The following is a 24,879-nucleotide window of genomic DNA, read 5'->3' on the forward strand; positions in this document are numbered from 1 at the left end:
TCGCTGCCATAGTGTGGGCAGATCCGGCCTCCCGCCGCCCACCTAGCGACATCCTAGCGACCCTCGAGTATAACTTCCTTCAAAACCGGCCTTGCTCTACTTCCCGAGCTCCTCACGTTGCTGCATTTGTATCTTTTACTATTTCTCAGGCCCCCTCGTAGATAGGATCGATCAGCTGTTCGAAAACCACCTTTTTTTTTACTGTTAAGAGGTAAAACTAGTTCATGCACTCGAATCTAGTAGTACTTGGTTCAAACAAGGAAGAAAGGGGGTGGGGTTGGGGGAAGATTTGTTACCTGAATCTAGGACTTGGTCGAAAGAGGAAATAATGGGGGCGAAAAGTAGCAGAGACTGGCTATCCAACTGGTCTCTAGGTCTAACAGGGAAATAAATGGAACGTAGTACAAACTCAATATAAACCTTATCTATTGGTTGAAACAAGAAAGAAAGTGGGGACTGGGGGACAAGTCAACAGAGTAAGTCCAGCACTAGATTTTCTAGCCTCACACAGTATAAGGTGGCTATATACCGGACAAAAATGGGACCAACCCAGATATCCTCTTCTGATGTTTGTTGCCCCGAGCCACTCTTATGTAATGCCACTGGTAAAATGTAGCAGTCACACTGTTAAAAGTAAGGACACGTTAAACAAATGTTGTTTTCAATGTAATGCCTCTAGTAATATGAATCAATGGCACTTTTTTTTCATGTCCTACTAAATTTCCCATTAAGATAAGTTGCTTCTTTTTGTTAGAGATGCAACTGTCCTGGTCCGCCTACTCTCCCGTGCCCAAATACCGACTCTGTAGCAGCTGTTAATGTAATGTTGCTGGTAAAATGAAGCAATGGCACCACTAAAGTAATGTCGTATTTAACGGTTGTCATAGTTAATCCTAATGCCCACACTAATATTTAGCAATGCTGCTAGAAATTGCTACTGTCCTTGTACGATTGCCATTCAGATAAGGAACATGATTTTTTTCATTTGATGCATGTTTCATCACTTGTTAGTCATCCTCCTTTCCACCTTTTTTGTGCAAACAGAGATATACATTTCACGATTGATCTTAGTTGAACTGCACAAATGATATCCAAATTATAGTTGAACATGCCAAGAGCTTCATGACCAACCTTGATGTTGCTCAATATTTTATTGCAACTAATGAAGAATAAGCTCTGTGGGTTTCATTTTCTGATGGAAATGGAACTGGGGCTGGGGCCCTTTTCTTGGAAAAAAAGAAGAAGCTGCTAGCTCATGGGACATTGCTTCACTTTAGGTGAACTGCACCAAAAGGTCCCATGAATTGAATCATCCATGTTGGTGACTGGTGTCATCCCTTCTACGATGGCGTTGACTGCAGATATGGTTCCATCACGAGGTATGTTCCTTTTTGGTCTCACCATTTTCCAAAGCTCCTGCATGTTGATCCTGCTCTTGTGCTACTATTTTGGCATTGCCATGATAAAGCAGTAATGTTATTATTTTGCACCTTAATCTAGTGGCACTATTAATTTGAGGCAATGTTTTGGCACCGCTAGTGCCACTGTTTTTTATATATCGAAAGAGGGGGTTCCCTCCGATTTCATTAAAGAAACCCAACCATAGAGAACCATTATCCGACAACATCTCAGTGTAAACGGGCAGTTATGCAACTACTACTAGAACGGACTGAGTACTAGCAGGAGACAAGTTCGCCACATAAGCTAGGCAGGTAGGGGGACGCAGCACCAGCTCGACCAAGTTTGGATTACAACCCAAATGCTACCATAGAAACATCAGGGGGAAGATAGGGACTGAAAGAGCCAGCTTCAACATCCCAGGCTAAGCACCCCCGGCCTTCATCCTTGCGACGCACGGTACACCTCGTTTGCCACCTGCTCAACCCTAGTGTCACTGATAAAATGAAGTAATAATACAGTTAAAATAGAGCGAGTGTCCTCTCTATCATTTCATTTCCAATGTAGATAAAGAAAGTGCTTCTCTTTGTTAATGTATGTTTCATCAACTAGTCCCATTGTTAATGTTTGCGCGTTTCTGCAAACTGGGGTGCTTAATTTTAGTTGATCTGCACAAAAATAGAGATTTGAATGTCTCAAGGCCCCTCCTTGTACTACCGCTGTACACTGATGTTCATCACTAGCAGAAGGTGTATCGGGGAGACTTGGGACGATTTCCAGTATGAGGCGTGGTGTACCGTATGAGGCGTCGCAGGGGCCATCTCGCCCTCGTAGCATGACATACTATGATACTATCGCAATATTTTCTTCTATTTATTTTGCGTGTTTCATCAACTAGTGCCACTATAATGTAATCGCGCCTTTTCATTATCTATGCAAACAGGGTTATTCAGATGCATTTTGGTGGAACTGCACAAATGTACGGATGGAACCAGCATATATGCAGAGTGCGAGGTGTGCCAAGTAAAAATTACAGACACCAACCATGCTCCATGCATGCATTGGCATCCACCACCACCAGTGGGATGTGTGGCGCTTTCTGTGGACGGATCTTTCTCGGCAGCAAATCCTCTAACCAAATACTAGTAGCTTATATTGGCAGTTTTCTAGGGAGTACTCTTTTTTGAAAGAAGCACCAATCTATTTTTCTTTATTTGTACATAGTGTCACAACTTTGGCCCAAAGGTCTAGAGCTATTTAAGGGTGATTGGCGTAGTACTCGGAGACTAATTGTAAGCATGATTTTCATTAGCTGTCACTCTGATTGTAAGCATGAGCATGTGGAAGATTAGGTTAGTGTGAAGCTTACCTTAAACCCTACCGCGCCTTTGAAACGAGGCGAGTATCGAGGGAACCGTGGAGAACGACGGGGAAGAGACGTCACGCCATCCGGCCTCCTCTTGTTGTGGGAGAACGAATACTCCTGTGGCTCCGGCTAGCTTTGCACCCTCACGAACGGCACACCATACTCGATCGATTCGTTATCCTCTGGGTGCTCGACCTTCGATCTGTACGCCCACCACCTCCGCCTGACTTTTGCCTCGGGCGAATCTGTCTGCTCCATCACCCAGAGGAGATACTCGATGAACTCGAAGGACTGCGGCATGACTGCCGCCGAGGAGTACATGTACACCGCCGCCCTCATCGTCGTTGTCTCGCTCTTTCGCATACATTGCCACATGGCCCTCACCGTCCTCAAAATATCCCACTCATTGTCAAACCAAGTAAGGATGTCCTTCAACCTGGCTAACTTTGCCTGGTCGCCATCGGTGATCTGCCCGATTCGCTGCTGCATCCTCCCCATAATGTCCTTCTGAGTGGTCCGGTGCTAGCTTTGGAAGATGGGAGGAGACGGTGGTCTTGCAATAGAGAAGAGGGAGAGGTGATACGTCTCCATCGTATCTACTTTTCCAAACACTTTTGCCCTTGTTTTGGACTCTAACTTGCATGATTTGAATGGAACTAACCCGGAATGGCGTTGTTTTTAGCAGAATTGCCATGGTGTTATTTTTGTGCAGAAATAAAAGTTCTCGGAATGACCTGAAAATCAACAGAGAATTATTTTGGAATATATAAAAAATACTGGAAGAAAGATCCACGTTAGGGGGGCCTCCACCTGTCCACGAGGGTGGAGGCGCGCCCCCTGCCTTGTGGGCCCCCTGACACTCCACCGACCTCAACCCTGGGTCCATATATTCACTTTCGAGGAGAAAAAAATCAGAGAGAAGGATTCATCGTGTTTTACGATACGGAGCCGCCGCCAAGCCCTAAACTCTCTCGGGAAGGCTGATCTGGAGTCCGTTTGGGGCTCCGGAGAGGGGAATCCATTGCCATCATCATCAACAACCTTCCTCCATCACCAATTTCATGATGCTCACCGCCGTGTATGAGTAATTCCATCATAGGCTTGCTGGACGGTGATGAGTTGGATGAGATTTATCATGTAATCGAGTTAGTTTTGTTAGGGTTTGATCCCTAGTATCCACTATGTTCTGAGATTGATGTTGCTATGACTTTGCTATGCTTAATGCTTGTCACTAGGGCCCGAGTGCCATGATTTCAAATCTGAACCTATTATGTTTTTATCAATATATGAGAGTTCTTGATCCTACCTTGCAAGTCTATAGTCACCTACTATGTGTTATGATCCGGCAGCCCCAAAGTGACAATAATCGGGACCACTCCCGATGATGACCGTAGTTTGAGGAGTTCATGTATTCACTATGTGTTAATGCTTTGGTCCGGTACTCTATTAAAAGGAGGCCTTAATATCCCTTAGTTTCCATTAGGACCCCGCTGCCATGGGAGGGTAGGACAAAAGATGTCATGCAAGTTCTTTCCATAAGCACGTATGACTATATTCAGAATACATGCCTACATTACATTGATGAACTGGAGCTAGTTCTGTGTCACCCTAGGTTATGACTGTTACATGATCGATCGCATCCGGCATAATTCTCTATCACCGATCCAATGCCTACAAGCTTTCCATATATTGTTCTTCGCCTATTTACTTTGACGTTGCTATTGTTACAATCACTACAAAACCCAAAAATATTACTTTTGCTACCATTACCTTTTGCTATCGTTACCACTACTATCATATTACTTTGCTACTAAATGCTATGTTGCAGATATTAAGTTTCCAGGTGTGGTTGAATTGACAACTCAGCTGCTAATACTTGAGAATATTCTTTGGATCCCCTTGTGTCGAATCAATAAATTTGGGTTGAATACTCTACCCTCGAAAACTGTTGCGATCCCCTATACTTGTGGGTTATCAAGACTATTTTCTTGCGCCGTTGCTGGGGAGCATAGCTCTATTCTTTGCGTCACTTGGGATTTATATCTGCTTATCATTATGAAGAACTTGAAAGATCAAAGAACCAAGATTTTTCCCTCAACTACGAGGGGAGGTAAGGAACTGCAATCTAGCTATGCACTTGATTCACCTTCTATTTTGAGTAAACTTGCGACACCTAAACCTGCTTCTGCTATTAATTATGATATGTCGCATGTTATTTATGATGCCACTTCTGCTATGCATGATACTTATGATGAAACTACTTCTATGCTTGATACTACTGTGCCACTTGGTGAATTTCTTGATGAACATAACTTGCTAGGGATTGAGAGAATAAAATTATTGAAACTGATAATACTGATGAAAGTGATGATGAAGATTCTCCCCCTAGATATGAATTACATGTTGTTCCTGAGGGTTATGTTATGGATGAAGAAACTGCTAGAGACTTTCTTGCCTGCAATGATAGAAGTGATCTTAAGAAACTATTAGCTAAGCTGAAAGAAAAATCTCTGAATGCTAGAATGAAATATGATCCTGCTTATGCTACTTCACCTATATTTATTATTGATAAGGATTATGATTTCTTAGTTGATCCTGATATAATTACTTTGGCTGAATCTGATCATTTCTATGGCTATGAATCTGAAACTGTTGTGGCACATCTTACTAAATTAAATGATATAGCTACCCTGTTCACTAATGATGAGAAAACTCGCTACTATTATATCCTTAAATTATTTCCGTTCTCATTAAAGGGTGATGATAAGATATGGTTTAATTCTCTTGATCCTGGTTGTGTGTGTAGTCCCCGGGATATGATTTATTACTTCTGTGCTAAATATTTCCCCGCTCATAAGAAACAAGCTGCTTTAAGGGAAATATATAATTTTGTGCAAATTGAAGAAGAGAGTCTCCCACAAGCTTGGGGAGGCTTCTCCAATTACTTAATGCTTTGCCTGATCATCCTCTCAAGAAAAATGAAATACTTGATATCTTTTATAATGGACTAATCGATGCTTCTAGAGTTTACCTGGATAGTTGTGCTGGTTGTGTTTTCAGGGAAAGAACTATTGATCAAGCTGAAATTCTATTGAATAATATGTTGACTAATGAAAATAATTGGACACTTCCTGAACCAACTCCTAAGCCAACTCCGAAGAAAAGGGGTATTCTGTTTCTCAGTCCTAAAGATATGCAAGAGGCAAAGAAATCTATGAAAGAAAAAGGTATTAAAGCTGTAGATGTTAAGAATTTAACTCCTATTGAAGAAATACATGGTCTTAATTTGCCGCTTGTTGAAGAAATACATGGTCTTGATAACCCGACACAGGTAGTAAAGGTAAATTCTCTCTATAGATATGATAAAGCTGAAATCCCTCCTGCTAAGTTTGCTAGCCAATGTTTGGATGAATTTGATAACTTTATGGTTAAGCAAGAAGACTTTAATGCTTATGTTGGTAGACAACTGAAACATAATGCTTACATGATTGAACACTTGAGTGATTATATGGCTAATTTTAAAGGTCAACTTACTTATTAGTAAACATGCTTCTATGGTTACCACTCAAGCAGAACAAGTACTTAAAGCTCAGAATCATTTGCTCAATGAATTGAATAGTAAAAATAATGACTTTGCTTTTAGAGTTGCAACTAGAGGAGGTAAAGTGACCCAGGAACCTTTGTATCCTGAGGGCCATCCTAAGAGAATTGAGCAAGATTCTCAGAGAGCTAATGTAGATGCACCTAGTCCTTCTAAGAGGAAGAGAAAGAAAAATGATAGGACTTTGTATGCATGTAGTGAACCTGTTGTTGACACACCTGAGAATCCCAATGATATTTCTATTTCTGATGCTGAAACACAAGCTGGTAATGAACATGAACCTAGTGATAATGTTAATGATGATGTTCATATTGATGCTCAACCTAGTAATGACAATGATGTAGAGATTGAACCTGTTGTTAATCTTGACAACCCACAATCAAAGAATCAACGTTATGATAAGAGAGACTTTGTTGCTAGGAAGCACGGTAAAGAAAGAGAACCATGGGTTCAGAAACCCATGCCCTTTCCTCCTAAACCATCCAAGAAAAAGGATGATGATGATTTTGAGCGATTTGCTGAAATAATTAGACCTATCTTTTTGCGTATGCGTTTGACTGATATGCTTAAAATGAATCCTTATGCTAAGTACATGAAAGAAATTTTTACTAATAAGAGAAAGATACCAAAAGCTGAAATTTCCACCATGCTTGCTAATTATACTTTTAAGGGTGGAATACCAAAGAAACTAGGGGATCCAGGAGTACCAACTATACCATGCTCCATTAAAAGAAACTATGTTAAAACTGCTTTATGTGATCTTGGAGCCGGTGTTAGTGTTATGCCTCTCTCTTTATATCGTAGACTCGATTTGAATAAGTTGACACCTACTTAAATATCTTTGCAAATGGCCGATAAATCAACTGCTATACCTGTCGGCATTTGTGAGGATGTGCCTGTTGTGGTTGCAAACGTTACTATTTTAATGGACTTTGTTATTCTTGATATTCCCGAGGACGATAATATGTCTATTATTATTGGAAGACCCTTTTTGAATACGGCAGGGGCTGTTATTGATTGCACCAAAGGCAATGTCACTTTTCATGTTAATGGTAATGAGCATACAGTACACTTTCCGATGAAACAACCTCAAGTCCACAGTATCAATTCTATTGGAAAATTTTCAACAATTACTATTGGAGGTTTTGAATTTCCTCTTCCTACTGTCAAGAAGAAATATGATATTCTTATTTTTGGGGACATGCATATCCCCGTTGAGGTAACATAGTGTTATTCAAAATTTCTCCGGTTTCATGTTACTCGAAATGAGTTTGTTAACAAGACCTGATCAACCTTGTTAGTGGATTCCTTTTGATGAGCGTGAGATGGATGGATTTAGAAAACACAACTCTCTGTACCCTCTTTTTACTTTTTGTTATTTATATTAAATAAAGCAAAAATAGTATATTTTGTCTGTTTTCTGAATTATCCATGCAATAAAAATACCCCGAAAATAAAAGTTCTCCAAATGCCCTGAAATTTAAATATGTTTTTTCTGGAATATTTGAGAATATCTGTCACTGAGAACTCATCAGGGGGAGCAAGCACCTGGTCATGAGGGTCCTGGGCATGCCCCCCTGCCTCGTGGGACCATGGTGGCTCCCCTCTACTTATTGCAGTTACCACACACTCCTTCTTCCTCCCAAAAAATCACTAGCCAGCTCAAACCCGATTCCAAGCTCTTCTTGCTGCCATTTTCGATCTCCTTGCTCAAAGCTCCATTCACAAAACTGCTTTGGGGGATTGTTCCTTGGTATGTGACTCCTCCAATGGTCCAATTAGTTTTTGTTCTAGTGCTTTATTCATTGCAAATTTTTGTTGCTTAGGTGACCTTGTTCTTGAGCTTGCATGTCAAATTTATATTGTGAAAAGTAGTTCTAATGCATGATATATCCTCTAGGCACTTGTAGGAGTAGTTGCTATCAATATTGTTGAGTTTGGTGCACTTTTATTTTGAAGTTACTAAAAATTTCAAAAAAAATTCAGAGGAAGAAATATGTTTAGGAAAATGTACCAAGGTGGTTCTTCAAGGAAGCAAGGACCCAGGACCACAATACGCGATGCGGACGAGGAACCACCAAGAGACGCTCAAGTGCGGCCTTGTGAATGGCCGTCAGAGGATTTCATGATCCAAGCAGGAATTAAAGAGGAATTTGATGCATATGTGTGTAATGCTGATCTGGAGAGCTTCGAGGCAGATAAGTGCAGTCAATACCTCTACTTAACTGATTCATTTGTGAGAAGGTTTAAATTCTCATCATCACGCAATTCTCAAACTATCCTGCTTGATCTTTATGATAAATCTTATACCATGGACTTAGAAGATTTTAACACTGCTTGTAAACTCCCTCAGTGGGGTGATGTTAGTGAACCTCGCAAATATGAATTTAGAGATTTTCTTGCTAGTATAACTGTGGGAGAGTCTATAGATATAACACAAGCTACCATAGGGAGCATTCATTTTCCTGCTATACATTATTTTGCTCTCTTCATAGGTAGGTGCATCAATGGTAAGGATGAAGCATGTCACATGTGTGTCCCTGATCTCAGTGTTCTCAGGAGTGTTGTATTATGAGATAAACATTATAATTTGGGAGCCATTGATGCACGTAGGTTTCATAATAATCGTCTTCATGGAGATTTCTTTGGTGGAATTTATGCAACTTGTATAGCTAACTTTCTTGAGATACCCATACATGGAGATGATATTGAGTTGCCTCCTTCTTATTTACATTATGAGGCTATGGTTCGTCATCAGTTTGTTGAGATAAACGATCAGTTCCTCCAGTACCGACTAATCTTTGATAGACGACGCACCTATCATGTCGCCCTCCCTGCTCCTACTTTCTTTTACTTTCAGGCAAAGGGGCGATATTTATAACTAGGGAGGAGGCGACCGAGTACGAGAGGAGGGTGGAGACAGCTCGCCTCCAAGCTGCAGCTCATCAGGCAATTGCCGCTGCATCTCAGTACGGCCCCGGTTACAACTTTGGATATCCGCCAGGCCAGCCGTGGCCATAGACCAACTTAGGCCAAAAGCCTAAGCTTGGGGGGGTACGTATTTCTCACCGACATTACATTCCTGTTCACACACCCATGCTAGTTGTCGGTGCTCATACTTTTTCATTGTAATATTTGTGCTAGTTTATTTTCCTTTTTATGCTTTCTTTTTGTGTGTTTGATAAACCTTAATAAAAACAAAAAAATTAGTTGTAGTTTTTTTTGCTAGTTTACTTTTCATGTTGTAGTAGTAGTAATTAAAAAGAAAACCCAAAAAGATTTCTTGTTCTTCTTTTGCTTGTTGGGAGCTTTCTCGTGTAAATAGTTTTGTTTCTTTTCTTGTTCTTTGGGGGTCGACAGGAGAAGACAATAATGAAAATGTTGATTGGCTCTTATAAGCATTATTGTTGATCTAACAAAGAGCCCATATTACCTTGTCTTCTCCCTTGAATTGAATGCTTGCAGATTCCAGCTTAGTCCAATGCATGTGCACTATTATTATTTTCCACACTATTCAGTCGTGCAAGTGAAAGGCAATAATGATGATTATATGATGAACTTATTGAGATGAGAAAAGCTAGTATGAACTCGACCTCTCTTGTTTTTGTAAATATGATTAGTTCATCATTCCTGATTCAACATATTATGAATAAACATGTTTGCAATGCCAATTAGAGATTGTAGTTGCTTATGCCATGCTTAATTAGCTAGGAGCTTATAATGGTTTACCTTGGGTGCCAACATGCTATTAAAATGGTTGTGGTGTGGTATGATAGGGTGGTATCCTCTTTTGAACGATTCGAGTGGCTTGACTTGGCACATGTTCATGCATGTAGTTGAAACAAAATCAACATAGCCTCTACGATATTTATGTTCATGGTGCATTATATCCTACTCATGCTTGCATTCAGTGTTGATTAATTTTAATGCATGTTCATGACTGTTGTCGCTCTCTAGCTGGTCGCTTCCCAGTCTTTTTCTAGCCTTCACCTGTACTAAGCGGGAATGCTGCTTGTGCATCCAATTCCATAAACCCCAAAGTTCTTCCATATGAGTCCACCATACCTACCTATATATGGTATCTACCTGTCGTTCCAAGTAAATTTGTATGTGCCAAACTCTAAACCTTCAAATAAACATTCTGTTTTGTATGCTCGAATAGCTCATGTATCAACTAGGGTTGTCTGTGTCTTCCATGCTAGGCGGGTTATTCTCAAGAGGAGTGGACTCTGCTCCTCACTCACGAGAAAATGGCTGGTCATCGGGATGCCCAGTCCCATGCTTTATGCAAATCAAATCAAAATAACTGCAAACAAAACTCCCCCGGGACTCTTGTTAGTTGGAGGCACTCGTTGTTTCAAGCAAGCCATGGATTGATGCTTGTTGGTGGAGGGGAGTATAAACTTCACCATTCTGTTTGGGAACCGCCTATAATGTGTGTAGCATGGAAGATATCGAGATCTCTCGGTTGTTATGTTAACAATGAAAGTATACCGCTCAAAATATTATTCATATCTATTTCAAAATCGAGCTCTGGCACCTCTACAAATCCATGCTTCCCTCTGCGAAGTGCCTATCCATTTACTTTTATGTTGAGTCATCATCCTCTTATTAAAAAGCACCAGTTGGAGAGCACCGTTGTCATTTGCATTCATTACTATTAGTTTACATTGAGTATGACTTGACTGGATCTCTTTTACCATGAATTACAATGTCTAGTCAGTCCTTGACCTTTAAAGGTGCTCTGCATTTATGTTTTGCAGTCTCAGAAAGGGCTAGCGAGATACCATCTTGTCATATCATATCATGATAATTTTGAGAAAGTGTTGTCATCCGAGATTTATTATTATTGCTCGCTAGTTGATTATGTCATTGATATGAGTAAACATGAGACCTAAGTGTTATTGTGAATATGGTTAGTTCATAATCTTTGTTGAAAACCTGAATGCTGGCTTTACATATTTACAACAACAAGAGCAAACCAAGTTTGTAAAAGTTTTTCTTTATCACTTTCAGTTTATCAACTGAATTGCTTGAGGACAAGCAAAGGTTTAAGCTTGGGAGAGTTGATACTTCTCCGTCGTATCTACTTTTCCAAACACTTCTGCCCTTGTTTTGGACTCTAACTTGCATGATTTGAATGGATATAACCCGGACTGATGTTATTTTCAGCAGAATTGCTATGGTGTTATTTTTGTGCAGAAATAAAAGTTCTCGGAATGACCTGGAAATCAACGAAGAATTGTTTTGGAATATATAAAAAATACTGGAAGAAACATCCACGTCAGGGGGGCCTCCACCTGTCCACGAGGGTGGGGGCACGCCCCCTGCCTCATGGGCCCCCTGACGCTCCACCGACCTCAACCCTGACTCCATATATTCACTTTCGGGGAGAAAAAAATCAGAGAGGAGGATTCATCACATTTTACGATACGGAGCCGCTACCAAGCCCTAAACTCTCTCGGGAGGGCTGATCTGGAGTCCGTTCGGGGCTCCGAAGAGGGGAATCCGTCGCCATCGTCATCATCAACCTTCCTCCATCACCAATTTCATGATGCTCACCGCCCTGTGTGAGTAATTCCATCGTAGGCATGCTGGATGGTGATGGCTTGGATGAGATTTATCATGTAATCGAGTTAGTTTTGTTAGGGTTTGATCCCTAGTATCCACTATGTTCTGAGATTGATGTTGCTATGACTTTGCTATGCTTAATGCTTGTCACCAGGGCCCGAGTGCCATGATTTAGGATCTGAACCTATTATGTTTTCATCAATATATGAGAGTTCTTGATCCTACCTTGCAAGTCTATAGTCACCTAATATGTGTTATGATTCGGCAACCCCGAAGTGATAATAATTGGGACCACCCCCGATGATGACCGTAGTTTGAGGAGTTCATGTATTCACTATGTGTTAATGCTTTGGTCCGGTACTCTATTAAAAGGAGGCCTTAATATCCCTTAGTTTCCATTAGGACCCCGCTGCCACGGGAGGGTAGGACAAAAGATGTCATGCAAGTTCTTTCCATAAGCACGTATGACTATATTCGGAATACATGCCTACATTACATTGATGAACTGGAGCTAGTTCTATGTCACCCTAGGTTATGACTGTTACATGATCGATCGCATCCGGCATAATTCTCTATCATCGACCCAACGCCTACGAGCTTTCCATATATTGTTCTTCACTTATTTACTTTTCCGTTGCTATTGTTACAATCACTACAAAACCCAAAAATATTACTTTTGCTACCGTTACCTTTTGTTATTGTTACCACTACTATCATATTACTTTGCTACTAAATGCTATGTTGCAGATATTAAGTTTCCAGGTGTGGTTGAATTGACAACTCAGCTGCTAATACTTGAGAATATTCTTTGGCTCCCCTTGTGTCGAATCAATAAATTTGGGTTGAATACTCTACCCTTGAAAACTGTTGTGATCCCCTATACTTGTGGGTTATCAAGAGGCGATACAGTGGTTTTGGAATGGAAATGATGGAGATGAGAGGAGGTGGTTTTGCAATGGAGAAGAGGGAGAGAAGACACAGTGGTTTTGGAATGGAGATGATGGAGAGGAGAGGAGGTGGTTTTGCAATGGAGAAGAGGGAGAGGCGAGACTGTGGTTTTTGAATGGAGATGATGGAGAGGAGAGGAGGTGGTTTTGCAATGGAGAAGAGGGAGATGAGTGTGCGGCAGTGATTTAGGATTGGACGAGAGGGCCGGCGCGCTGTGACTGGATCAAAATCAAAATCAATTTACCCTTCAATTAAGAAAGCGACCCCACATTAACTAGTCTCCCTTTTATTCTGGGTCATAATTGACCATGATTTTCACAAATAAAATATATGTTATACATTGCAAAAATAATATATTTTGGAAGTACATTCAGATACGAACCAAACGATACAATTTTTGGTGACATGCATTCACATTTTGCTTGTCAAATACAGTACGTGGTCAAACTTTGACCCAAAATACGCAAAACAAAAAAAATACTTCCAAGACCAGCGCCGCTCTTCCGCTCTTCTCCTCTTAAACCACCGCCGCTCCTCTCCTGTTCCAATCTAAATCTAGCATCGCTCCTCTCCTCTTCCATTTCAAAACCACCGCCCCTCCTCTCCTGTTCCAATCCAAAACCAGCGTCGCTCCTCTCCCATTCTAATCCAAAAACCAGCGCTACTCCTCTCCTCTTCCATTCAAAAACCACTGCCGGCGAGTGAAGGTGCTGTGGAGAAGTAGATCAATGGAGAAGTACAACTGATACGTGAGGATCGCAGACGGCGACCCTGTGAAGCTAACTAGGATGTTGGAGATACAGTCTTGGTTTGACAACAAGGACCAACTAGCGGCGACGGCGACATCCATGGCCAAATATCTGCAACAGAGCGAAAAGGTGGCGATACTCCCGAGGGAGTCGCGCGGGAGTACATAGAGCTGCTCCTCTAGGCCATGGAGCAAACAGATTCACCAAATCCGATCATGAGAGAGCGGTGGTGGGAGTATCGATCCCAGATGGAGCATCCACTAGAGATTGAAGGATCGAGCATCTATAGGGTGCCGTTTGTGAGGGTGTCGTGCCAGAGCTTGCCGGTGGAGTCTTCATCGACCGAACCCAACTGCAAGAGGATAAAAATAGTTGGCCCGACGATGCTTCCCCGCCATCCTCTCCCTCGCCGTTCACATCGTCTCACGGGGTGGTTGTCTGCCGCCGAGGAATAGGAGGGACTGCCCCTCCTACCGCAATAGTCGGGCAGGTTGTGAATTGTCAGGAGGGGCTTAGGGTTAGTATTTGCAGGTTGTGAATTGTGTTTTGTGTAGTGTATTTTGAGAGTACTTTCAGATATGAATGTCTTTTGAATTTTAGATTTGTTGAGCATGATGACCCACAAGTATAGGGGATCTATCGTAGTCCTTTCGATAAGTAAGAGTGTTGAACCCAACGAGAAGCAGAAGGAAATGATAAGCGGTTTCCAGCAAGGTATTCTCTCCAAGTACTGAAATAAGTGGTAACAGATAGTTTTGTCATCGGATAATTTGTAATGATCAACAAGTAACATAAGTAAATAAAGTGCACCAAGGTGGCCCAATCCTTTTTGTAGCAAAGGACAAGCCTGGACAGACTCCTATATAGAGAAAAGCGCTCCCGTGGACACATGGGAATATCGTCAAGCTAGTTTTCATCACGTTCATATGATTCGTGTTTGGTACTTTGATAATTTGGTATGTGGGTGGACCGGTGCTTGGGTACTGTCCTTACTTGGACAAGCATCCCACTTATGATTAACCTCTATTGCAAGTAGCCGCAACTACAACAAAAGTATTAAGGTAAACCTAACCATAGCATGAAACATATGGATCCAAATCAGCCCCTTACGAAGCAACGCATAAACTAGGGTTTCAGCTTCTGTCACTCTAGCAAACCATCATCTACTTATTACTTCCCAATGCCTTCCTCTAGGCCCAAATAATGGTGAAGTGTTATGTAGTCGACGTTCACATAACACCACTAGAGGAGAGACAACATACATCTCATCAAAATATTGAACGAATACCAAATTCACATGACTACTAATAGCAAGACTTCTCCCATGTCCTCAGGAACAAATGTAACTACTCACAAAGCATATTCATGTTCATAATCAGAGGGGTATTAATATGCATATAGGATCTGAACATATGAGTAATTAACACTACTAGCAACCTACTAGTACCAATCCAGGACTTGGAGACAAGAATTGGATACAAGAGATGAACTAGGGTTTTGAGAGGAGATGGTGTTGGTGAAGATGTTGATGGAGATTGCCCTCTCCCGATGAGAGGAGCGTTGGTGATGACAATGGCGATGACTTCCCCTCCCGGAGGGAAGTTTCCCCGGCAGAACAGCTCTGCCGGAGCCCTAGGTTGGATCCGCCAAGGTTCCGCCTCGTGGCGGCGGAGTTTCGTCCGAGGAGATGGCTTATGATTTTTTCCTCATCGAAAGATTTCATATAGCAGAAGATGGCCATCGGAGGGCCACCAGGGGGCCCACGAGGTAGGGGGCGCGCCCAGGGGGTAGGGCGCGCCCCCCACCCTCGTGGGCAGGATGTGGCCCCCTGGTGAACTTCTTGCGCTCAGTATTTTTTTATATATTTCGAAAACGTCTTCCGTGAAGTTTTAGGACTTTTGGAGCTGTGCAGAATAGGTCTCTAATATTTGCTCCTTTTCCAGCCTAGAATCCCAGCTGCCGGCATTCTCCCTCTTTATGTAAACCTTGTAAAATAAGAGAGAATAGGCATAAGTATTGTGACATAATGTGTAATAACAGCCCATAATGCAATAAATATCGATATAAAAGCATGATGCAAAATGGACATATCAACTCCCCCAAGCTTAGACCTCGCTTGTCCTCAAGCGAAAGCCGAAATCGGAAAATATGTCCACATGTTTAGAGATAGAGGTTTCGATAAAAATAAAATATGGACATGAGGGCATCATGATCGTTCTCAGAACAATAACTTATATAATTCTTGTCATATGATTTCTTATGCTAGAGTAATAATTCAATCACAATTTCAAGTATGAATCGTAAACTTCACTGAAAACTAACAAACTATAATCTCTGTCATTGGAGCAATTGCAATTTATCATAACATAGGAAAGAGTCAATGTATAAGAGCTTTTTAGCAAGTCCACATACTCAACTATCATATAGTCTTTCACAATTGCTGACACTCACGCAATACTTATGGGTATGGAGTTTTAATCGGACACAGAGAAAGATAGGGGCTTATAGTTTTGCCTCCCAACGTTTTACCTCAAGGGTAATGTCAACAATAATAGTTCATGAAAACTCACATCCAATTAGCCATATATACCAGGATCTTTCCAACATACTGTGCTTGCCAAAGGATAAATTGTAAAAAAGGAAGGTTGAAGATCACCATGACTCTTATGCAAGGTAGGAGATAAAAGTAAAAGATAGGCCCTTCGCAGAGGGAATCAGAGGTTGTCATGCGCTTTTATGGTTGGATGCACAAAATCTTAATGCAAAAGAATGTCACTTTATATTGCCACTTGCGATGTGGACCTTTATTATGCAGTCTGTCGCTTTTATTTCATCCATATCACACAATCGTATAAAGCTTATTTTCTCCCACACTAATAAGTCATACATATTTAGAGAGCAATTTTTATTGCTTGCACCGATGACAACTTACTTGGAGGATCTTACTCAATCCATAGGTAGGTATGGTGGACTCTCATGGCACAACTGGTTTAAGGGTATCTGGAAGCACAAGTAGTGTCTCTACTTGGTGCGATGAATTTGGCTAGCATGAGGGGGAAAGGCAAGATCAACCATGTTGGATGATCCATGACAATATAATTTATCTCAGATGTAAGAAAACATAACCCATTACGTTGTCTTCCTTGTCCAACGCCAACTCTTTAGCATGCCATATTTTAATGAGTGCTCACAATCATAAAAGATGTCCAAGATAGTACATTTATATGTGAAGACCTCTCTTTATTTATTACTTCCTATTAATTGCAACGATGACCAAAACTATGTTTGTCAACTGTCAACAACTTTTATTCATCATACTTTTTGTATGTGAGCTCATTACTCTCCATAAGATCCATATGATCTCTTTGTTTGTTCTTATTTCTTTCTCTTTTCTTTTATTCACTTAAGATCATGGCAAAATAATCAAGTCCTTGACTCAACACTAATCTTTATTATATATAGCTCACAGACTTGAGTACATAGAGGGATCATAAAGCAAAACTCAAAACTAGATCATGCCATAAACTTTATTCTACTAGATCAAGATATTACCAAAAGGATCGAACTAAGAAAAACGGTAAAGATAAAAGTAATGGTGATACGATACCGGGGCACTCCCCCAAGCTTGGCAGTTGCCAAGGGGAGTGCCCATACCCGATGCTCAGTTCTTCTTTGTTGGTGAAGAAGATGGTGGTTTTGTTGATGGCGTAGGCTTCTTCCTTAATTTGCGTTTGAGGACAGAATTTTGGTCCCTTAGGTCCTCGATCTCTTGTTCCAGGCTCAGTATCTTCTTGCATAGTTCCTGTTTGTTTTCCTGCAAGAGGCGAAAAGGGATAAAGTCGATCTTAGGTTTCTTTACTCTATCAGGAAGGCTTGACTTTTTGAACTGCACATGCATGTCCCCAGGTTGAGGTAGCGGGACTTCATCTTCATCTGAGCTCGTCTCCTCCTTTCCCTTAGGTTCATAGTCCTCTTCTTCTTCCGTAGTCCAACCACAATGCTCCACATCCCCATAGACTTTAGGATATGCAAGGTAATCAGCCACATAGCTCTCTCCATCTGAATCCTGGGACGACATGTTGCTCGAATCTGCAGCAGGACAGCTTGAAACAAAGACAGGAGATATTTGCATGATACAGGAGTCAAAACCTTCGGAAATTATATAATGAATTTTTACCAACAAAAATACGTAACGTGTAAGAAAACGGAGTCCGGAGAGCACACGGGGTGCCCAGGAGGGTAGGGCACGCCCTCCACCCTTGTGGTGCCCTCGTGTCCTCCCCGGACTGCTTCTTATTTTTCTATTTTGCTAAATATTCCAAAACGGAGAGATATTGCCTTAAAAACTATTTTGGAGTCGGTTTACTTACCGTACCACATACCTATTCCTTTTAGGAGTCTGAAATGTTCCGGAAAGTGTCCCTTATGTATTCCTCCAGGGTTACGGTTTCAATAACATTGCATTCAACATTTATGGGATTACCTGAGATATGATGTTTGATTCTTTGACCATTCACCACCTTTGGATTTGTGCCTTCGAAGTTGTTGATTTTTATGGCACCGGAACGATAGACCTCCTCGATAACGTAAGGACCTTCCCATTTAGAGAGAAGTTTTCCTGCAAAAAATCTTAGACGAGAGTTGTATAGCAATACATAATCACCTATATTAAACTCATGCTTTTGTATCCTTTTATCATGCCATCTTTTAAATTTTTCTTTAAACAACTTGGCATTTTCGTAGGGGTTCTCCATTCATCAAGTGAGCTAATATCAAATAACCTCTTCTCACCGGCAAGTTTAAAATCATAATTGAGCTCTTTAATAGCCCAATATGCCTTGTGTTCCAGTTCGAGAGGTAAGTGACATGCTTTTCCATAAACCATTTTATACGGAGACATACCCATAGGATTTTTATATGCAATTCTATAGGCCCATAATGCATCACCAAGTTTCTTGGACCAATTCTTTCTAGACCTATTGATAGTCTTTTGCAAAATTAATTTGAGCTCTCTATTACTCAATTCTACTTGACCACTAGACTGAGGGTGATAAGGGGATGCAATTATATGATTAACATCATACTTAGCAAGCATTTTACGGAAAGCACCATGAATAAAATGTGAACCACCATCAGTCATTAAATATCTAGGGACCCCAAATCTTGGAAAAATAACTTCTTTAAGCATTTTAATAGAAATGTTATGATCAACACTACTAGTTGGAATAGCTTCTACCCACTTAGTAACGTAATCAACAGCAACTAAAATATGTGTATAACCATTAGAGGCAGGAAAAGGTCCCATATAGTCAAAGCCCCAAACATCAAATGGTTCAATAACGAGTGAATAGTTAATAGGCATTTCTTGACGTCTACTAATATTACCAATTCTTTGACATTCATCACAAGATAAGACAAACTTACGGGCATCCTTGAAGAGAGTAGGCCAATAAAAACTGGATTGCAATACCTTGTGTGCAGTTCTATCTCCAGCATGGTGTCCTCCATAAGCTTCGGAGTGACACTTGCGTAGGATCTGTTCCTGTTCATGCTCAGGTACACAACGCCTAATAACACCATCTACTGCTTCTTTATAAAGATGTGGGTCATCCCAAAAGTAATGCCTCAAATCATAGAAGAACTTTTTATTTTGCTGGTATGTGAAACTAGGTGGTATGAATTTGGCAACAATGTAATTAGCATAATCAGCCTACCATGGAGCAGTATGAGAAGCGTTTATGACATTTAATTGCTCATCACGAAAGCTATCATCAATAGGTAGTGGGTCATCAAGCACATTTTCTAACCAAGACAAGTTGTCTGCAACGAGGTTCTCAGCTCCCTTTCTATCAACAATATGTAAGTCAAATTATTGTAGCAAGAGAACCCATCTAATAAGTCTAGGTTTAGCATCTTTCTTTTCCATAAGATATTTAATAGCAGCATGATCAGTGTGAATAGTTACTTTAGAATCAACAATATAAGGTCTGAACTTATCACAAGCAAATACAACTGCTAAGAATTCTTTTTTAGTAGTAGCATAATTTCTTTGAGCATTGTCTAGGGTTTTACTAGCATATTGAATAATGTTTAATTTCTTATCAACTCTTTGCCCTAGAACAGCACCTACAGCATAATCACTAGCATCACACATAATTTCAAAGGATAAATTCCAATCAGGTGGCTGAACAATAGGTGCAGAGATCAATGCTTTCTTAAGTATTTCAAATGCTTCTACACAATCATCATCAAAGACAAATGGTATATCTTTTTGTAATAAATTAGTCAGAGGTCAAGAAATTTTTGAGAAGTCCTTAATGAACCTCCTATAAAATCCTGCACGACCAAGGAAACTTCTTATACCTTTGATGTCCTTGGGGCATGGCATCTTTTCAATAGCATCAACCTTGGCTTTATCAACTTCAATACCTATTTCAGAAACTTTATGCCCCAAGATAATACCTTCATTAACCATAAAGTGGCACTTTTCCCTATTCAAGACAAGATTAGTTACTTCACATCTCTGCAAAACTCGATCAAGGTTGCTCAAGCAATCATCAAAAGAAGATCCATAGACGGAGAAATAGTCCATGAAAACCACATAAATCTTTTCACAAAACTCAGAGAATATAGCCATCATGCATCTTTGAAAGGTAGCAGGTGCATTACATAAACCAAAAGGCATACGTCTATAAGCAAAAGTACCAAAAGGGCAAGTAAAAGTAGTCTTTGATTGATCCTTGGCTGACACCAGTATTTGAGAGAAACCAGAATAACCATCTAGAAAGCAAAAATGTGTATATTTGGATAATCATTCTAGCATTTGATCGATAAAAGGTAAGGGGTAATGATCCTTTTTAGTGGCCTTATTTAATTTGCGGAAATCAATTGACATCCTATAACCTGTAATAATTCTTTGAGGAATCAATTCATCTTTATCATTAGGAACGACAGTAATACCTCCCTTCTTAGGGACACAATGGCCAAGACTTACCCACTGACTATCAGCAATGGGATAGATTATTCCTGTCCCGAGGAGCTTTAGTATTTCCTTTCTTACCACTTCTTTCATTTTAGGATTCAGCCGTCGTTGGTGATCACGAACTGGTTTAGCATCTTCTTCCAAATTTATTTTATGTTGACATAGAGTGGGACTAATGCCCTTAAGATCATCAAGAGTATACCCAATAGGAGCACGTTGCTTCTTCAGAGTTTTCAATAATCTCTCTTCCTCATGCTCTGAAAGGTTAGCACTAATAATAACAGGATATATCTTTTTCTCATCAAGATAAGCATATTTAAGAGTACCAGGCAACAGTTTAAGCTCAAACACGGGATCACCCTTGGGTGGAGGAGGATCCCCTAGGATTTCAACAGGCAAATTGTGTTTCAGAATAGGTTCCTGTTTAAAGAATACTTCATCTATTTCCCTTCTTTCATTCACAAACATATCATTTTCATGGTCTAGCAAATATTGTTCTAAAGGATCACTAGGAGGTACGGCAATAGAAGCAAGACCAATAATTTCATCCTTACTAGGTAATTCTTCTTCACAGTGTTGTCTACCAAATTTAGAGAAATTAAATTCATGAGACATATCATCTAACCCGATAGTAACAACATCATTTTTGCAATCTATCTTAGCATTAACAGTGTTTAAGAAGGGTCTACCAAATATAATGGGACAAAAGCTATCTTGTGGGGAACCAAGAACAAAAAAATCAGCAGGATATTTAGTTTTCCCACACAAGACTTCAACATCTCTAACAATTCCCATTGGTGAAATAGTATCTCTATTGGCAAATTCAATTGTGACATCAATATCTTCTATCTCAGCAGGTGCAATATCATGCATAATTTCTTTGTATAAGTCGTAAGGTATTGCACTAGCACTAGCACCCATATCACATAAGCCATGATAACAATGATCTCCTATTTTAACAGAAATAACAGGCATGCCTACCACATGTCTGTTTTTATCTTTAGCACAAGGTTTAGCAATTCTAGCAGTCTCATCAAGGAAATGAATAACATGCCCATCAATATTATCAGACAAGAGATCTTTAACAATAGCAATATCAGGTTCAACTTTAATTTACTCAGAAGGTGTATAAGTTTTAATATTGCTTTTACGAACCATAGTAGAAGCTTTAGCATGATCCTTTATCCTAAGAGGGAAAGGTGGTTTCTCAACATAAGAAGTAGGAACAATAGGATCATTATAAGTGATAGTCTTTTCTTCAACTTTAATAGGTGCAACTACTTTTACTTCTATGGGATGATGATATTTAAACCACTTCTCCTTGGGGAGATCAACATAAGTAGCAGAAGATTCACAGAAAGAAGCTACTATCTCAGATTCAAGTCCATATTTAGTGCTAAATTTATGGAAAACATCGGTATCCATAAAAGATTTAACACAATCAAACTTAGGTGTCATACCTGACTCCTTACCTTCGTCGAGGTCCAAATCTTCAGAGTTGCGTTTAATTCTTTCCAATAAATCCCATTTGAATTCAATAGTCTTCGTCATAAAAGAGCCAGCACAAGAAGTATCGAGCATGGTGCAATTGTTATCATAAAGACGAGCATATAAATTTTGAATAATCATCTCTCTTGAGAGCTCATGATTGGGGCATGAATATAACATTGATTTAAGCCTCCCCCAAGATTGAGCGATGCTTTCTCCTTCGCGGGGCCAAAAATTATATATATAATTGCGATCACGATGAACAAGATGCATAGGATAAAACTTCTGATGAAATTCCAATTTCAATCATTTGTAGTTCCATGACCCCGTATCATCACATATCCTATACCATGTCAATGCATCTTCCTTTAAAGATAAAGGGAAGACCTTCTTCTTAACAACATCTCTAGGTACACCTGCAAGCTTAAATAATCCACAAACTTCATCCACATATAATAGGTGCTCATCAGGATGCATTGTTCCGTCTCCTGCAAAAGGATTAGCTAGCAGTTTTTCTATCATACCCGAAGGAATTTCAAAGCAAACATTTTCATTTTCAGTAGGTTCAGTAGGTTGAGGAGCAACTCTTTGCTCTACTGGTCGGGGTGAAGATACCCCAAACAAGCCCCTCGGAGGATTACTTTCCATAGTAACAAGTGACAGTAAATTTCAGCACACTATATAAATTTTCCTTACCAAATTCCACCTACCAAAGGCGCTTCACTCCCCGGCAACGGCGCCAGAAAAGAGTCTTGATGACCCACAAGTATAGGGGATCTATCGTAGTCCTTCCGATAAGTAAGAGTGTCGAACCCAACAAGGAGCAGAAGGAAATGATAAGCAGTTTCCAGCAAGGTATTCTCTGCAAGTACTGAAATAAGTGGTAACAGATAGTTTTGTGATAGGATAATTTGTAACGAGCAACAAGTAACAAAAGTAAATAAAGTGCAGCAAGGTGGCCCAATCCTTTTTGTAGCAAAGGACAAGCCTGGACAAACTCCTATATAGAGAAAAGCACTCCCGTGGACACGTGGGAATATCGTCAAGCTAGTTTTCATCATGTTCATATGATTCGCGTTCGGTACTTTGATAATTTGGTATGTGGGTGGACCAGTGCTTGGGTACTGTCCTACTTGGACAAGTATCCCACTTATGATTAACCTCTATTGCAAGAATCCGCAACTACAACAAAAGTATTAAGGTAAACCTAACCATAGCATGACACATATGGATCCAAATCAGCCCCTGACGAAGCAACGCATAAACTAGGGTTTAAGATTCTATCACTCTAGCAACCTATCATCTACTTATTACTTCCCAATGCCTTCCTCTAGGCCCAAATAATGGTGAAGTGTTATGTAGTCGACGTTCACATAACACCACTAGAGGAGAGACAACATGCATCTCATCAAAATATTGAACGAATACCAAATTCACATGACTACTAATAGCAAGACTTCTCCCATGTCCTCAGGAACAAACGTAACTGCTCACAAAGCATATTCATGTTCATAATCAGAGGGGTATTAATATGCATATAGGATCTGAACATATGATCTTCCACCAAATAAACCAACTAGCATCAACTACAAGGAGTAATTAACACTACTAGCAACCTACTAGTACCAATCCCGGACTTGGAGACAAGAATTGGATACAAGAGATGAACTAGGGTTTTGAGAGGAGATGGTGTTGGTGAAGATGTTGATGGAGATTGCCCTCTCCCAATGAGAGGAGCGTTGGTGATGACAATGGCGATGACTTCCCCTCCCGGAGGGAAGTTTCCCCGGCAGAACAGCTCTGCCGGAGCCCTAGGTTGGATTCGCCAAGGTTCCGCCTCGTGGCGGCGGAGTTTCGTCCGAGGAGATGGCTTATGATTTTTTTCCTCATCGAAAGATTTCATATAGCAGAAGATGGCCATCGGAGGGCCACCAGGGGGCCCACGAGGTAGGGGGCGCGCCCAGGGGGTAGGGCGCGCCCCCCACCCTCGTGGGCAGGATGTGGCCCCCTGGTGAACTTCTTGCGCTCAGTATTTTTTTATATATTTCGAAAACGTCTTCCGTGAAGTTTTAGGACTTTTGGAGCTGTGCAAAATAGGTCTCTAATATTTGCTCCTTTTCCAGCCTAGAATCCCAGCTGCCGACATTCTCCCTCTTTATGTAAACCTTGTAAAATAAGAGAGAATAGGCATAAGTATTGTGACATAATGTGTAATAACAGCCCATAATGCAATAAATATCGATATAAAAGCATGATGCAAAATGGACATATCAACTCCCCCAAGCTTAGACCTCGCTTGTCCTCAAGCGAAAGCCGAAATCGGAAAATATGTCCACATGTTTAGAGATAGAGGTTTCGATAAAAATAAAATACGGACATGAGGGCATCATGATCGTTCTCAGAACAATAACTTATATAATTCTTGTCATATGATTTCTTATGCTAGAGTAATAATTCAATCACAATTTCAAGTATGAATCGTAAACTTCACTGAAAACTAAAAAACTATAATCTCTGTCATTGGAGCAATTGCAATTTATCATAACATAGGAAAGAGTCAATGTATAAGAGCTTTTTAGCAAGTCCACATACTCAACTATCATATAGTCTTTCACAATTGCTGACACTCACGCAATACTTATGGGTATGGAGTTTTAATCGGACACAGAGAAAGATAGGGGCTTATAGTTTTGCCTCCCAATGTTTTACCTCAAGGGTAATGTCAACAATAATAGTTCATGAAAACTCACATCCAATTAGCCATATATACCAGGAT

The sequence above is a fragment of the Triticum dicoccoides genome, chromosome 2A (assembly GCF_002162155.2).
Source record: "Triticum dicoccoides isolate Atlit2015 ecotype Zavitan chromosome 2A, WEW_v2.0, whole genome shotgun sequence".
Lineage (NCBI taxonomy): Eukaryota > Viridiplantae > Streptophyta > Magnoliopsida > Poales > Poaceae > Triticum > Triticum dicoccoides.